Source organism: Triticum urartu, chromosome 4, assembly GCF_003073215.2.
Source record: "Triticum urartu cultivar G1812 chromosome 4, Tu2.1, whole genome shotgun sequence".
NCBI classification, from domain to species: Eukaryota; Viridiplantae; Streptophyta; class Magnoliopsida; order Poales; family Poaceae; genus Triticum; species Triticum urartu.
This window is the reverse complement of record NC_053025.1, coordinates 469,282,440-469,298,400: the sequence shown is the minus strand read 5'-3', so window position 1 is coordinate 469,298,400 and position 15,961 is coordinate 469,282,440.

Here is a 15,961-nt window from a genome sequence, read left to right as displayed (position 1 = left end):
TTGTATTTGCTTGTGATAAGTTCAGACCTTATATTGTTGATTCTAAAGTAACTGTTCACACTGATCATGCTACTATTAAATATCTTATGGAAAAGAAAGATGCTAAATCTAGACTTATTAGATGGGTTCTCCTACTACAAGAATTTGATTTGCATATTATTGATAGAAAGGGAGCTGAGAAACCCGTTGCAGACAACTTGTCTAGGTTAGAAAATGTTCTTGATCACCCATTACCGATAGATGATAGCTTTCCTGATGAACAACCAGCTGTCATAAATGCTTCTCGTACTGCTCCATGGTATGTTGATTATGCTAATTACATTGTTGCTAAATTTATACCACCTAGTTTCACATACCAACAAAAGAAAAAGTTTTTCTATGACTTAAGATATTACTTCTGGGATGACCCACACCTTTTTAAAGAAGGAGTAGATGGTGTTATTAGACGTTGTGTACCTGAGCATGAACAGGAACAGATCCTACACAAGTGTCACTCTAAGGCTTATGGAGGACACCATGCTGGAGATAGAACTGCACATAAGGTATTGCAATCGGTTTTTATTAGCCTACTCTCTTCAAGGATGCCCGTAAGTTTGTCTTGTCTTGTGATGAATGTCAAAGAATTGGTAATACGAGTAGACGTCAAGAAATGCCTATGAATTATTCACTTGCTATTGAACCATTTGATGTTTGGGGCTTTATTATATGGGACCGTTTCCTTCCTCTAATGAGTATACACATAGTTTAGTTGTTGTTGATTACGTTACTAAGTGGGTAGAAGCAATTCCAGCTAGTAGTGTTGATCATAACACCTCTATTAAGATGCTTAAAGAAGTTATTTTTTCCGAGGTTTGGAGTCCCTAGATACTTAATGACTGATGGTGGTTCACATTTTATTCATGGTGCTTTTTGTAAGATGCTTGCTAAGTATGATGTTAATCATAGAATTGCATCTCCTTATCACCCACAGTCTAGTGGTCAAGTAGAACTGAGCAATAGAGAGCTTGAATTAATTTTGCAAAAGACTGTTAATAGATCTAGAAAGAATTGGTCCAAGAAACTTGATGATGCATTATGGGCCTATAGAACTGCATATAATAATCCTATGGGTATGTCTCCGTATAAGATGGTTTATGGTAAAGCATGCCACTTACCTCTCGAACTAGAACATAAGGCATATTGGGCCATTAAAGAGCTCAATTATGAATTCAAACTTGTTGGTGAGAAGAGACTATTTGACATTAGCTCACTTGATGAGTGGAGAACCCAGGTATATTAGAATGCCAAACTGTTTAAAGAAAAAGTTAAAAGATGGCATGACAAAAGGATACAAAAACGTGAGTTTAATTTAGGTGATTATGTATTGTTATACAACTCTCGTTTAAGATTTTTTGCAGGAAAACTCCTCTCTAAATGGGAAGGTCCTTACGTTATCGAGGAGGTCTATCGTTCCGGTGCCATAAAAATCAACAACTTCGAAGGCACAAATCCGAGGGTGGTGAACGGTCAAAGAATCAAACATTATATCTCAGGTAATCCTATAAATGTTGAAACTAATTTCATTGAAACCGTAACCCCGGAGGAGTATATAAGGGACACCTTCCAAAACATTTCAGCCTCCGAAAAGGAATAGGTATGTGGTACGGTAAGTAAACCGACTCCAAAACAGTTCTAACAGCAATTTTTCTCCATTTTGGAATATTTAAGAAAATAAGAAAATAAAAAGCAGGCCGGGAAGGACACGAGGCGTCCACGAGGGTGGAGGGCGCCCCCTGCCTCGTGGGCACCTCGTGTGCCCTCCGGACTCCGTTTTCTTGCACGCTACTTCTTTCGGTCAGTAAAAATTCATTATATAATCTCCCGAAGGTTTTGACCATCATACCACACAATTATCGATTGTTTTTGTTTCAAGCTGTTTTCTGCCAGAGTTGTCAAGACCAGGCATCATGTCGTACCCTTCTTCCAACAATGAGGACGACGATGCTTGGCTAATGAAGATAGAGCTGAAGAGAGAAGAACCCGGGGAGATCAACAAGGATGATGGGATCAAGAAGGCCACGGAGGATCAAGCTCCGGCAGCAGAAGAACAAGACATCCTTCAACCTCATTACAATCTTCTTACCCCTACTGAAATTAAAGCTTTCAAGATGATTGAAATAGTTTGGGTGGAAAACAAGTATCTAACTCGTGGAAATATTCTGTTGCAAGAGCATATCACCGCACTCAAGGGCATTATTCCTAAGTTGGAGCACCTCCTACGCTCGATGTTGGACGACAAGCCTACATCATCAACAACTCCATCATCACTACCACCAAAGGAGACTTGAGTATTGGGTATGGGCACTCCCCTTGGCAACTACCAAGCTTGGGGGAGTGCCCCGGTATCGTATCACCATCACAATTTTATCTTTACCATTTTTCTTAGTTCGATCCTTTTGGTAATATCTTGATCTAGTAGAATAAAGTTTTAGTATGAATTAGTTTTGAGTTTTGCTTTATGATCCTTCTGTGTAATCGAGTCCGTGAGCTATATATAGTAAAGATTAGTTTTGATTCAAGGGCTTGGTTATCTTGCTATGATCTTGAGGGAATAAAATAGAAAGAATAAAAAGAAATAAAGAGATCATATTGATATTATGGAAAGTAATGACTTCACATATAAAGAGTATGATGAATAAAAGTTGTTGAGAGTTGACAAACATAGTTTTGGTCATTGTTGCAATTAATAGGAAGTAATAAAGAAAGAGAGGTTTTCACATATAAATATACTATCTTGTGCATCTTTTATGATTGTGAGCACTCATTAAAATATGACATGCTAAAATGTTGATGTTGGACAAGGAAGACAAAGTAATGGGTTATGTTTTCTTACATCCCAGATAAATTATATTGTCATGGATCATCCAACATGTTGATCTTGCATTTCCCCCTCATGCTAGCAAAATTCTTTGCACCAAGTAGAGATACTACTTGTGCTTCCAAATATCCTTAAACCCAATTTTTCCATGAGAGTCCACCATATCTACCTATGGATTGGGTAAGATCCTTCAAGTTGTCATTGTTTCAAGCAATAAAAATTGCTCTCTAAATATGTATGATTTATTAGTGTGGAGAAAATAAGCTTTATACGTTCTTGTGATGTGGAAGAAATAAAAGTGACAAACTGCATAATAAAGGTCCATATCACAAGTGGCAATATAAAGTGACGTTCTTTTGCATTAAGATTTCGTGCATCCAACCATGAAAACACATGACAACCTCTGCTTCCCTCTGCAAAGGGTCTATCTTTTATTTTTTTCATATGTCTTATGCAAGAGTCATGGTGATCTTCACCTTTCCTTTTTACATTTTATCCTTTGGCAAGCACTGTGTGTTGGAAAGATCCTGATATATATAGCTAATTGGATGTAGGTTTTCATAAACTATTATTGTTGACATTACCCTTGAGGTAAAAGGTTGGGAGGCAAAACTATAAGCCCCTATCTTTCTCTGTGTCCGATTAAAACTTCATACCCATAAGTATTGCGTGAGTGTTAGCAATTGTGAAATACTATATGATAGTTGAGTATGTGGACTTCCTGAAAAGCTCTTATATTCACTCTTTCCGATGTTATGATAAATTGCAATTGCTTCAATGACTGAGATTATAGTTTGTTAGTTTTTAATGAAGTTTCTGATTCATACTTTACATTGTGAATAAGATTGTTACTTTAGCATAAGAAATCATATGACAATATATAAATGTTGTTGTTCTAAGAATGATCATGATGCCCTCATGTTCGTATTTTATTTTATCGACACCTCTATCTCTAAACATGTGGACATATTTTTTGTTATCGGCTTCCGCTTGAGGACAAGCGAGGTCTAAGCTTGGGGGAGTTGATACGTCCATTTTGCATCATGCTTTTATATCAATATTTATTGCATTATGGGTTGTTATTACACATTTATGTCACAATACTTATGCCTATTCTCTCTTATTTTACAAGGTTTGCACGAAGAGGGAGAATGCGAGCAGCTGGAATTCTGGGCTGGAAAAGGAGCAAATATTAGAGACCTATTCTGCACAACTCCAAAAGTCCTGAAACTCTACGGAAGTCAGTTTTGGAATATATAAAAAATATTGGGCGAAAAAATTACCAGAGGGGGGCCACCTGTCGGTGTCAAAACCGGCGGGTCTCGGGTAGGGGGTCCCGAACTATGTGTCTAGGGTCGATGGTAACAGGAGACAGGGGACACGATGTTTACCCGGGTTCGGGCCCTCTCTATGGAGGTAATACCCTACTTCCTGCTTGATTCATGTTGATGAATATGAGTATTACAAGAGTTGATCTACCACGAGATCGTAATGGCTAAACCCAGAAGTCTAGCCTATGAATATGGTAATGAGTATATGTAGTGTCCTTTTCGGACTATCCCCTTCGGTATATATAGACACCGAGGGAATCTAGGGTTTACATGGAGTCAGTTACATAAGAAGGAACCTTTGGTCGCCAAGCTTGCCTTCCACGCCAAGTAGAGCCCAATCCGGAGACGGTGCAATCTTCGGTCTTCATGTCTTCACAGCCCATCAGTCCGGCCCATGGATAACAGGCCGGACGCCCGAGGACCCCTTAGTCCAGGACTCCCTCAGTAGCCCCTGAACCTGGCTTCAATGACGAGGAGTCCGGCGCGCAGATTTGTCTTCGGCATTGCAAGGCGGGTTCCCTCCTTCCGAACTCCGGAATAGTCTTCGGATGAAGTAAGTATATCCGGACATGTGCATATAATGGCACAGAATGTAATCCCCCACAAGCCCAACTTGTTGATAACTATTCATGACATCATATCATGCCTGCTCGATTACGATTTCCAACCGTCGGCTAGCGAGCCGCCCTACGTCTCGGGGTGCGGTTTCATTGGCACGTCTCGTCAAGGCAGAGATCGTGTCCCTTTACTTACGGGATTTTCATTAATGCAAGCGTGGGTAAACCAACCGTTCCCTGGGTATAACTCCTTGGTGATAGGTAAGTTTAGGGACCCCGGGGGAGACGCCCAATATTCGGGGCCTTTATATAGGGACCCAGTCTCGTTTTCTTCCCTTGCGCTTGCTTCTTCCTCAACCCCAGACACCCCAAGTTCCAACCCTCAGGTTCCAATCGTCACCAGCCCTAATCATGTCCGGATCCAACCATCAGGGTCGGTGGATGGCTTCTTCTTTCACAGAGGACATTGCGAAGCTCCGCGTAGCGAGGTATCTGACCTCAGAAATCTTTCATCGGCTTCCGGCACAAGGGCAAGTCATACCGACCCCCAGATCTGGCAAGAGGGTAGTATTTGTATCCCACTTTCTTCACGGGCTAGGGTTTGCGCTTAACCCCTTCGTCCGGTGGCTCATGTTCTACTATGGGCTAGATTTTCACGATCTAGCCCCGGACTCTATTTTCCTCATCTTGACATTTATTGTCACGTGTGAAGCCTTACTCCGGACTCCTCCGCACTTTGGTTTGTGGCTCAAGACCTTTGACGTGACGCCGCAGGTGGCAGAGGAGGAGCAGGCAGAGTGCGGCAACATCACATTAGGCAAGTTGGCCGGCACGGTTTGGCCCGAAGGATCTTTCGCCAAATCTTCCGACATATGGCAGCAGGGGTGGTTTTATATGAATGAGCGGGGCCCCAAGTGGGCGGCTACACCTGCGTTCCGGCCCGGCCCTCCAGTTCAGCTCGCTTCGTGGGTCAATAAGGGATTGGATTGGGGATCCGTCAATGAAGTGCAGACTCTCCAAAGTCGCATCCGGAGCCTTACCGAGAAGGGCATCGATCTTGTGAATGTCGTTCAAATAATGCTAGTCCGCCGGATCCTGCCATGTCAGCGGCGGCCTCTTCGTATGTGGGAGTTTAACTCAGAAGGGCGGCGGACTCTACAGCACTTCTTCGACACTATGCATGAAGGAATGTGGAAATTATATTTCGGGGAACAAGAGCAATGGCCGGACACCACCGAAGACGTTGGTCTTGACTGTAATCATCCGGACACTTTGGTAAGTACTCGATATCCAAGCACCTTCAGTTCAGGCATCTCTTAACAAGATACTGAATAATCCGTCCCTGTATAGGACTGGATAAAGAAAGCGGTGCTAATCTGGTGTCCGGGGCCTCTTCCCAAAGGCCCTGCGACTGACCTGCTGACGAGAATGCTGATTCCGACACCGTATCAGGTGGCTGCGTTCATGGAAACCGAAATCCCTTTACCCAAGGGCAAGAGTGAAGAGGGGGCCCTCCAGGGCAAGAAGAGGGTCGCCTCCGAAGATCAGGAGGGGAAGCCTTCCAAGAGAGGAAAAACGCCGTCGTCGAGCGGCTTGGGCCGGGCGAGCGAGGTTGTCGTAGAGTTCGATGACAAGGACGAACCTCGAGGCAGACAATAAGCGAGGCTGGGGTACTTTGACCACACCTCATTCTTTTCCTATTGGTGAAGTAATCATCCAATGTATGTTCGTGCACGCAGGTTAACACCTGGTGCTTCTCAATCGTCCTCCTCCTCGGGAGATCTTCTTCCGGAGATGATGGAGAGTGACATGCCTCCTCCGGCCACATCGTTCAACAGGGGAGATGATACCGAGGTATCATCCCGATGGGCTCCTCCTGAACACCAAGTAGTACAGGAAGCAAAGAAGGTGTTACCCGAAGGCAGTGACTCTGTCACTCGGGGCTCCGGGATCAAAACTGGCGTCCCCGAACCGTTCGGTTTACAGCCGGAGACGATTCTGGAGGCAAGTGAGCAGGTTACTTCTCAGGAATGTCGTACTCCGGCGACGGTTTCTGAAGACCCAGAAGCGTCAGACATGCTGACGGGCTTGCTATGACGAGCATCCATTTCAGAAGAGCATCGTACCTTGATGGCTACGGTGGTAAAAGGGTTCTATCCGCGAAGAGTGGATTGAACAAGGCCTTCATGAGCCTTCTAAGAGGTTTTGAGGTTTGTGATGTAGTTTTGTCAATTGAATTATATTGACAGAATGCACCTGTTGTATATGCAGTAGCCCCTGAGACTCGGATTGTCTTCTGAAGGAAGCGATCGGAGGATCAAAGAGATATGTTCAGGTATTAACCTTGGTTTAATTTGAAATACAAGATGCTTCCCCTCCTGTGGCTGTCCAGAGTATGGAAGTGGCTGAACTACAGCAAAAGCTGGATATTGCGGAGGATGACATTGCATTGATCAACACGCGTCTTGACGACTTGCAAGGTATGTATTTCAAGCATTCTTTACACCAGTGTCCTTGACGCGAGAAAGTGCTTTATATGAAGTGCGCATGAAATGTAGATGGTGCTGCCACCGTGGAGGCTCTTCGGGCGGAGCTAGTCCGGGCTAAGGAGCGGATCCGGCTTAGTGATGCTGCTTCTAAAGAGGCATCGGTTGAACTAAAGGCTGAACAAGTTGCGCGATGCCAGGGCGAGTAGAAGGTATCCATGATGACACTCACTTTGGAGAATGCTGCTGGCCGCTGCGAATTTCTTGAGAAGGAGAATCAAGCCTTAAAGGCTGAACTGGACAAGGCCCGACAGGAGGCAAGAGAAGTGCGATCAGAGTCTAGGGCGCTCCGTGAGGAGGTTCGGCAGGCAAAAGAGATAGTGGCTGGAAAGCCCTTTCTACTGCAGACTAAGTTCGGCGACCCGGACTATGCTCATCTGAACCAAGTGTGGAGTTCTCTGGACGAGTATTTGTACTTGCCAAAGAGTTCTTCCGATGCAGCGCGATATTACCAAGCGCGAGCTGGATATGCAACGGAGAAGCTTTTTTGGTCACAGTTCGGTGCGTCGAAGCGCCCACTGCTGCTCAATGAACAGATGTCCCGATGGGCCGAACTTCATAGGGTATCTGGCGCGTCCATGAAGGATGTTATAATCCGGCTGTGGCCAACCGAACCTGCGCCGAGTAGCTATTTCGGTTTGGTACAGAAGCTTGTCGACGTGGTGCCGCGACTCGATGCTGCGAAGCGGTCGGCGTGCATTAAAGGTGCACGGATGGCCCTTGCCCAAGTCAAGACATTCTGCAGAAAGATGAAGGCCATCGACGTCGTAACGAAGGGTCCGCCTGAAGGCAGGGACCGTCCGGAACCGGAGAGTTATTTTGAAGACGTCCTGGAGGCCGCCCGCTTGATAGAGGGTCAATGCTCGAAAAACATAATGTTCGAGTGAGGTGTATGATGATTGTAAAAGACAACTTTATAGTTAATCTATTTATGTTTTGCTCAAAAGGCTTGAATTCCTCCTGTGCGGTTGTTTTAATATAATCTGATAGTTTTCCAGTCGTTGGCTTCAGCCCCCTCGTAGGAAGTACGGGGGTGTTCGGAACAACATTTAATCACTCTTTATCCAACGTCTTTGGCCATGAAGGAGGTGATAATGCGGCGAACCAGGAAATCGTACTATAAGGCGTTAACACTTTCACTTAACCATAGGAGTTTTATGGTGGGTGAGGGAGTCCTGGATTAGGGGGTGTTCGGGTAGCCAGACTATACCTTCGGCCGGACTCCTGGACTATGAAGATACAAGATTGAAGACTTTGTCCCGTGTCCGGATGGGACTTTCCTTGGCGTGGAAGGCAAGCTTGGCGATGCGGATATTCAAGATCTCCTACCATTGTAACCGACTCTATGTAACCCTAACCCTATCCGATGGCTATATAAACCGGAGGGTTGTAGTCCGTAGGCAATCAACTCCATACACAACAATCATACCATAGGCTAGCTTCTAGGGTTTAGCCTCCTTGATCTCGTGGTAGATCTACTCTTGTACTACCCATATCATCAATATTAATCAAGCAGGAGTAGGGTATTACCTCCATCGAGAGGGCCCGAACCTGGGTAAAAAACATCGTGTCCCTTGTCTCCTGTTACCATCCGGCCTAGACGCACAGTTCGGGACCCCCTACCCGAGATCCGCCGGTTTTGACACCGACATTGGTGCTTTCATTGAGGGTTCCTCTGTGTCGTCGCCTTTAGGCCCGATGGCTCCTTTGATCATCAACAACGATACGGTCCAAGGTGAGACTTTTCTCCCCGGACAGATCTTCGTCTTCGGCGGCTTCGCTCTGCGGGCCGATTCACTCGGCCACCTGGAGCAGATCGAAAGCTACGCCCCTGGCCATCAAGTCAGGTTTGGAAGCTTAAACTACACGACTGACATCCGCGGAGACTTGATCTTCGACGGGTTCGAGCCACGGCAGAGTGCGCCGCACTATCTCGAGGGGCATGATCTAGCTCTGCCTTCGGACAGTGTCCTGGAGGCCGCACACGCATCGGTTCCAACCCCTAACTCGGAGCCTATTGCGCCAATCGAGGATGAGTGGTTGGACGTCACCTCGGGGGCTGCGATCCCAAAAGCGATCGAGCCAAATGCTAGCCCCGCACTCTGCACGACCCGTGACTCCGAGGATCCGGACTCCTCCCCGGACTCCGAACCCCCCGCGCCCCTGCCAATCGAATCCGATTGGGCGCCGATAATGGAGTTCACCGCCGCGGACATCTTTCAGGATTCACCTTTTGGCGACATCCTAAATTCTCTTAAGTCTCTCTCTTTATCAGGAGAGCCCTGGCCGGACTACGGTCAGCGAGGGTGGGATATGGACGATGAGGAAATTCAAACCCCACCCACCACCCACTTTGTAGCCACTGTCGACGATCTAACCGACATGCTTGACTTCAGCTCCGAAGACATCGACGGCATGGACGACGATGTAGGAGACGAACAGGAACCAGCACCTGTAGGGCGCTGGAAGGCCACCTCGTCCTATGACATATATATGGTGGATACTCCAAAAGATGGAGATGGCAATGGAACAGTGGGGGATGACGCCCCCAAGAAACAGCCAAAGCGCCGGCGTCAGCGGCGCCGCTCTAAATCCCGCCAAAGCAAAAACGGTGATTCCGGCACGGGAGATAATACTACCCCGGATAGCGCCGAAGAACACCCACCTCAGCAAGATTTGGCACAGGAAGATGGAAAAGCTAGCCCTCATGAGAGAGCGGCAGATCGAGAGGTCGAGGATGATAACTATACGCCTCCCTCCGAAGACGAGGCAAGCCTCAATGACGACGAATTCGTCATACCATCAGACCCCGCCGAACAAGAGCGTTTCAAACGCAGGCTTTTGGCCACGGCAAGCAGCCTCAAGAAAAAGCAGCAACAGCTTAAAGCTGCCCAAGATTTGCTAGCTGACAGATGGACTGAAGTCCTTATGGCCGAAGAGTATGAACTCGAACGCCCCTCCAAGAGTTACCCGAAGCGCAGGCCGCTACCCCGATCAAAGGAGGAAGCACCTACATCACCAGCACATGACATGGCAGACCGGCCACCTCGCGGCTGCGACAGAGAGGCCTCTCGGCCCTCCAACCAAACCATGCCCCGTCGCCACTCAACTAAGGCACGGGAAAATGCGCCCGACCTGCGAGACATACTGGAGGATAAGGCAAGACAAACAAGATCGATCTACGGATCGCGCAGGCGCCCTACGGCATGTGACAATGATCTTCACTCCGGATACAACAAATCCGGCCGGGCCGAACATAATAGACATAGCTCTTCCGAGCTACGTTGTGATATAGCCCAGTACAGAGGTGCCGCACACCCGCTATGCTTCACGAATGAAGTAATGGATCATAAAATCCCAGAGGGTTTCAAACCCGTAAACATCGAATCATACGATGGCACAATAGATCCGGCGGTATGGATCGAGGACTATCTCCTTCACATCCACATGGCACGCGGCGATGATCTACACGCCATCAAATACCTCCCGCTCAAACTTAAAGGACCGGCCCGACATTGGCTTAACAGCTTGCCAGCAGACTCAATCGGTTCTTGGGAGGACCTGGAAGCCGCATTCCTCGACAATTTCCAGGGCACTTACGTGCGACCACCGGATGCCGACGACTTAAGCCACATAATTCAGCAGCCAGAAGAATCGGCCAGACAATTCTGGACACGGTTCCTAACAAAGAAAAACCAGATAGTCGACTGTCCGGACGCAGAGGCCCTAGCAGCCTTCAAGCATAACATCCGCGACGAGTGGCTTGCCCGGCACCTGGGACAGGAAAAGCCGAAATCCATGGCAGCCCTCACGACACTCATGACCCGCTTTTGCGCGGGAGAAGACAGCTGGCTAGCTCGCAGTAACAACTTATCAAAGAACCCTGGTAATTCGTATACCAAGGACAAAAGTGGCAGGACACATCGGAATAAGCAAAAACGCCGCATTAACAGCGACAGCAATGAAGACACGACAGTCAATGCCGGATTCAAAGGCTATAAATCCGGTCAGCGGAAAAAGCCATTCAAAAAGAATACTCAGGGCCCATCCAGTTTGGACCGAATACTCGATTGCTTGTGCCAGATACATGGCACCCCCGAAAGGCTAGCCAATCACACTAACAGGGATTGTTGGGTGTTCAAGCAGGCAGGCAAGTTAAGGGCCGAAAGCAGAGACAAGGGGCTGCACAGCGACGACGAGGAGCCCAAGCCACCAAACAACAATGGACAGAAGGGCTTTCCCCCACAAGTGCGGACGGTGAACATGATATACGCAACCCACATTCCCAAGCGGGAGCGGAAGCGTGCGTTACGTGACGTATATGCGATAGAGCCAGTCGCCCCAAAGTTCAACCCATGGTCCTCCTGCCCGATCACTTTTGATCGAAGGGACCATCCCACTAGCATCCGTCATGGAGGCTTCGCCGCATTGGTTCTCGACCCAATCATCGACGGATTTCATCTCACAAGAGTCCTCATGGACGGCGGCAGTAGCCTGAACCTGCTTTATCAGGATATAGTGCGGAAAATGGGCATAGATCCCTCAAGGATTAAGCCCACAAGAACAACCTTTAAAGGCGTTATACCAGGTGTAGAAGCCAACTTTACATGCTCAGTAACACTTGACGTGGTCTTCGGATCCCCGGACAATTTCCGAAGCGAAGAATTAATCTTCGATATAGTCCCGTTTCGCAGTGGCTATCACGCCCTGCTCGGACGAACCGCACTCGCAAAGTTCAATGCGGTGCCGCACTACGCATATCTCAAGCTCAAGATGCCAGGCCCTCGAGGAGTAATTACGGTCAACGGAAACACCGAACGCTCCCTCCGTACGGAGGAGCATACGGCGGCTCTCGCAGCGGAGGTACAAAGTAGCCTTCTCAGGCAATTCTCCAGTCCGGCCATTAAAAAGCCAGACGCTGCCAAGCGCGCCCGGAGTAACCCACAGCAGGACCGCCTAGCACACGCTGAGCAAGCGTAGCAATGCGGCCCCAACCCCAGCTTTCGCGACATAGCGAAACCAGTACCTCACGTACATAACTACGCCCTTGAAATACCATGGGCACAGGGGAAGGGGCACAATAACGGCACGCCCAAAATACGACTGAAAACATACTAGGGGCTACCGGATTCTTTTTTTAATTTTTTCTTACTTTCAGGACTCCATACTTCGGACGACCTGTTCGGCAATTCGACTGCCGCACAAACGATGCAAGATCCAGGGAGGCAGACAAGCCATGCCGCATTATGGAACTCCCAGGTGGTCTCTGTTACGAGTGGTATACCTGTTTTAAATACAATTCCGCGGCCTGCCCCTGGTCAGGACATACTGAATAGTCCAATATCTTTTGCTTACCGCACTATTTGTATCGTTCGGCTTTGATAAATAGCCTCTCTATAAACAATGCTTAGCTTCTTGCCTATTTTTTGCATTACTCTCTTTTATATATGTTCATTAATGACATGTTGCACCCGTACACTGTGGTACGGCAAGTACGCCAGGGGCTTCAGTACCCTTTAATATGGTGTGAGAAGTCCGTACACTTTCACAAGTGTGGCACCCCGAACTTATAGCACTATATGCATCGGCTCCGAATCATGATTTGGGTCAATAGTTGGGTTTGCCCGGCTCCTATGTTTTGGTGCCTTACGTTCCGCTATATCGGCTAAGGTAGCACTAGGAGAACCACTGCGATTGTGCCCCGGTTGAGCTGGGTTAAGCACCTCAATGGAGAAAGCTAAAACTGACTGTCATGATGAGGCGAGAGACCGGTCGCTGTTCGAGAGGTTTTTCGAGTCCCTAAAGACTTATGCCGCTTCGAGCGAGGAGCTGGCTCTGTCCGGCCAAGGCGTGGATAGCGCCCCGAACTCGGTCTTCCGAACTAGGGGCTTCGCCAAAATTTAAAATTATAAAGTTCTATGGCTAAGTGAGAGTGTTCAAGCATTATAGTCCGATTGCCTGGTTTGTTGTGCTGAGCGCCTCCCTCGAAGGACCCAACCATGGGGAAAAGAGCGCTTAGGTTTATCCCGAACACCCCAGCACTAGTGGCATGGGGGTAGAAGCCGACGACTGGCCATCTCTCAATTTTTTGATAAACGGCCGCATAGAAAATAATATTTTAAATTCAACAAGCATTGCTTAAGCGCCTATGAACAAGTTTTCAGCGCACAGGATAAAAACGAGCGAGTCTATTCAAAAATTACATCCTTGGTACATTCATCCGCCACAAGACAGGCACCCGCAAGAACATCCTTGTAATAGTTCTCGGGCTTGCGATGCTCTTTCCCCGACGGCGGCCCGTCCTTCACAAGCTTCTCACCGTCCAGCTTACCCCAGTGCACCTTTGCACGGGCAAGGGCCAGATGGGCACCTTGGATGCAGACGGAGCGCTTGATGACCTCGAGCCTTAGACAGGCTCCACCAGCCGCCGCACTAGCCTGAAGTAGCTCCCAGGCAGGGCCTCTCCGGGCCACAGCCAAACTATGAAGCCCTTCATGGCCTGTTCGGCCGCCTTGTGGAGCTCGACCAGCTGTTTCAGCTGGTCGCTCAAGGGCACAGGGTGTCCGGCCTCAGCATACTGAGACCAGAACACCTTCTCCGTCAAGCTGCCCTCTTCAGCTCGGTAGAATGTGGCAGCGTCGGATACGCTGCGGGGAAGATCTGCGAATGCCCCTGGAGAACTCCGGATTCGGGTAAGTAACAAGTAGTTTACTTTTATATTTCTGCTTTGCATAAAGAATGCCTTACCCGTCGCTATCTTCTTCATCTCCTCCAACTCTCGGAGGGCCTTTTGGGCTTCGGCCTTGGCAGACTTGGCAGCCTCAAGGGCCGCCGCGAGCTCGGATGCTTGGGTCTTTGACTCAAGCTCCAAACTCTCATGTTTTTTCATGAGAGCCTGAAGCTCTTGCTGCACCTCGCCGACCTGAGCCCCAAGTTTCTCTCGCTCGGTGCGCTCCGCGGCCGTTTTCTTTTCGGCCTCGGACAACGCCTGCTTGAGGGTCGCCACCTCAGTCGTGGCCCCTATAATAAGCAGTGCAATCCTGTTATTTTTTGCAATCATGCCTCTCTATAGAAACTTTTTTCTGTAAGGTATTTCTTACCTTCTTTCTCCTCGAGCTGCCGCTTGGCAAGGCCGAGCTCTTGCTCGGTCCGCTCGAGTCCCTGTTTCAGGGCACCCACCTCCGCAGTCAGTGCGGCGGTGGCTAGCAGCAAAGCCTGCATACGCATATTGACTCTTTGTTGTTAGACTCCTGCGAAATTTAACAGATCCTCTATTTGGCTTTTCTTTCCGAACGCCAAACAGAGCATCAGGGGCTACTGTCTATGCTGTTATATTCTTACATATTTTTTACTTACCTCGAAGCCTGTTAGAAGGCTAGCGCAAGCTTCAGTCAGTCCGCTCTTGGCGGACTGAACCTTTTAGATCACCATACTCATAATAGTACGGTGCCCCTCGTCGATGGAGACGCCGTCAAGCACCTCCAGCAGATTGTCCGGCACCTCCGGTTGGACGGAGGCCGCCGGCTCAGAAGGCTTGCTCCTCTTGGAAGGAGTTCGCCTACCGTGGTCCGGAACTGTGGAAGATTCCGGCGCGGTGTCCGGCACAAAGCCGGACTTGGAGCCCTGGGGTGTCTTGTCCCCCTTACTTCTGGGGTCCGGGAGGTCGCCTTGCGGCTCCTCCAGGACCACCTCCTCCTGCCCCAGAGCTCGATGCGACGCCACTTCGGCGTCATCCACAGTGCGGGGGGAGACATCGGGCGGAGCTGAGTTCACGTCCGATGAATCCAGGGAGCCGCTCGACGACTCGTTGAGTTCGGCCCGGGGCGGGCCGCATAATTATGATCGACATTAGGGAAAGCTGTGCGACAAAGGAACGTCATGAGTTACTCTGATATCCGAATACTTACGATTTCGCCGGACGCTTGGCCCTATCTGGCCACTCCTCTTCGTCCTCTTCAGCGTCGGGGGAGTAGTTCGGCGGAGGGGTCTTCCTCTTCCTGGACCCTTCGGCCTCCCCCGTTGGGGCGGCCTTTCTTTTCTTTCCTCCCCCCGCTGGAGGGGGAGAGTTTTCTTCTTCCTCCTCCTTGTTCTCACGGGAGGAGAGCATCTCGGACTCGTCGGATGACGAGTCCGACGCCACCACATTACGGGCACTCTTTCGAGTCCCCGTGGCCTTCTTCTTCTTGGCCTTCTTCTCCAGCACCACATACGGCGCCAGAACCAGCAGCTTCGCTAGTAGAGCTGGGGCTGGGTCTTCGGGCAGCGGAGCCGGACAGTTAATCGATCCAGACTTCGCCCGCCAAGCCTGTCAAAGGTAAGGGAGTTTAGATCCCGCATAGAGTCAAACTATGAAAAAACTTAACATCCTGTAAAAGGTGAAAATAGCTTACCTCGCTAGCGTGACGCTACGAGCTGTATCCGCGGTCCTCGGAAGCGGATGTGGGAGCCTCGGCGCCTTTGGTTAGCACCTTCCAGACGTCTTCATACGTCATGTCGAAGAGCCTGTTAAGGGTTTGGTGCTGTGCCGGGTCGAACTCCCACAGATTAAAATCCCGTTGTTGACACGGGAGGATCCGGCGGACGAGCATAACCTGGACTACATTGACGAGTTTGATCAGCTTGTTCACCAGGGACTGGATGCATGTTTGCAATCCGTTCACCTCTTTTTCA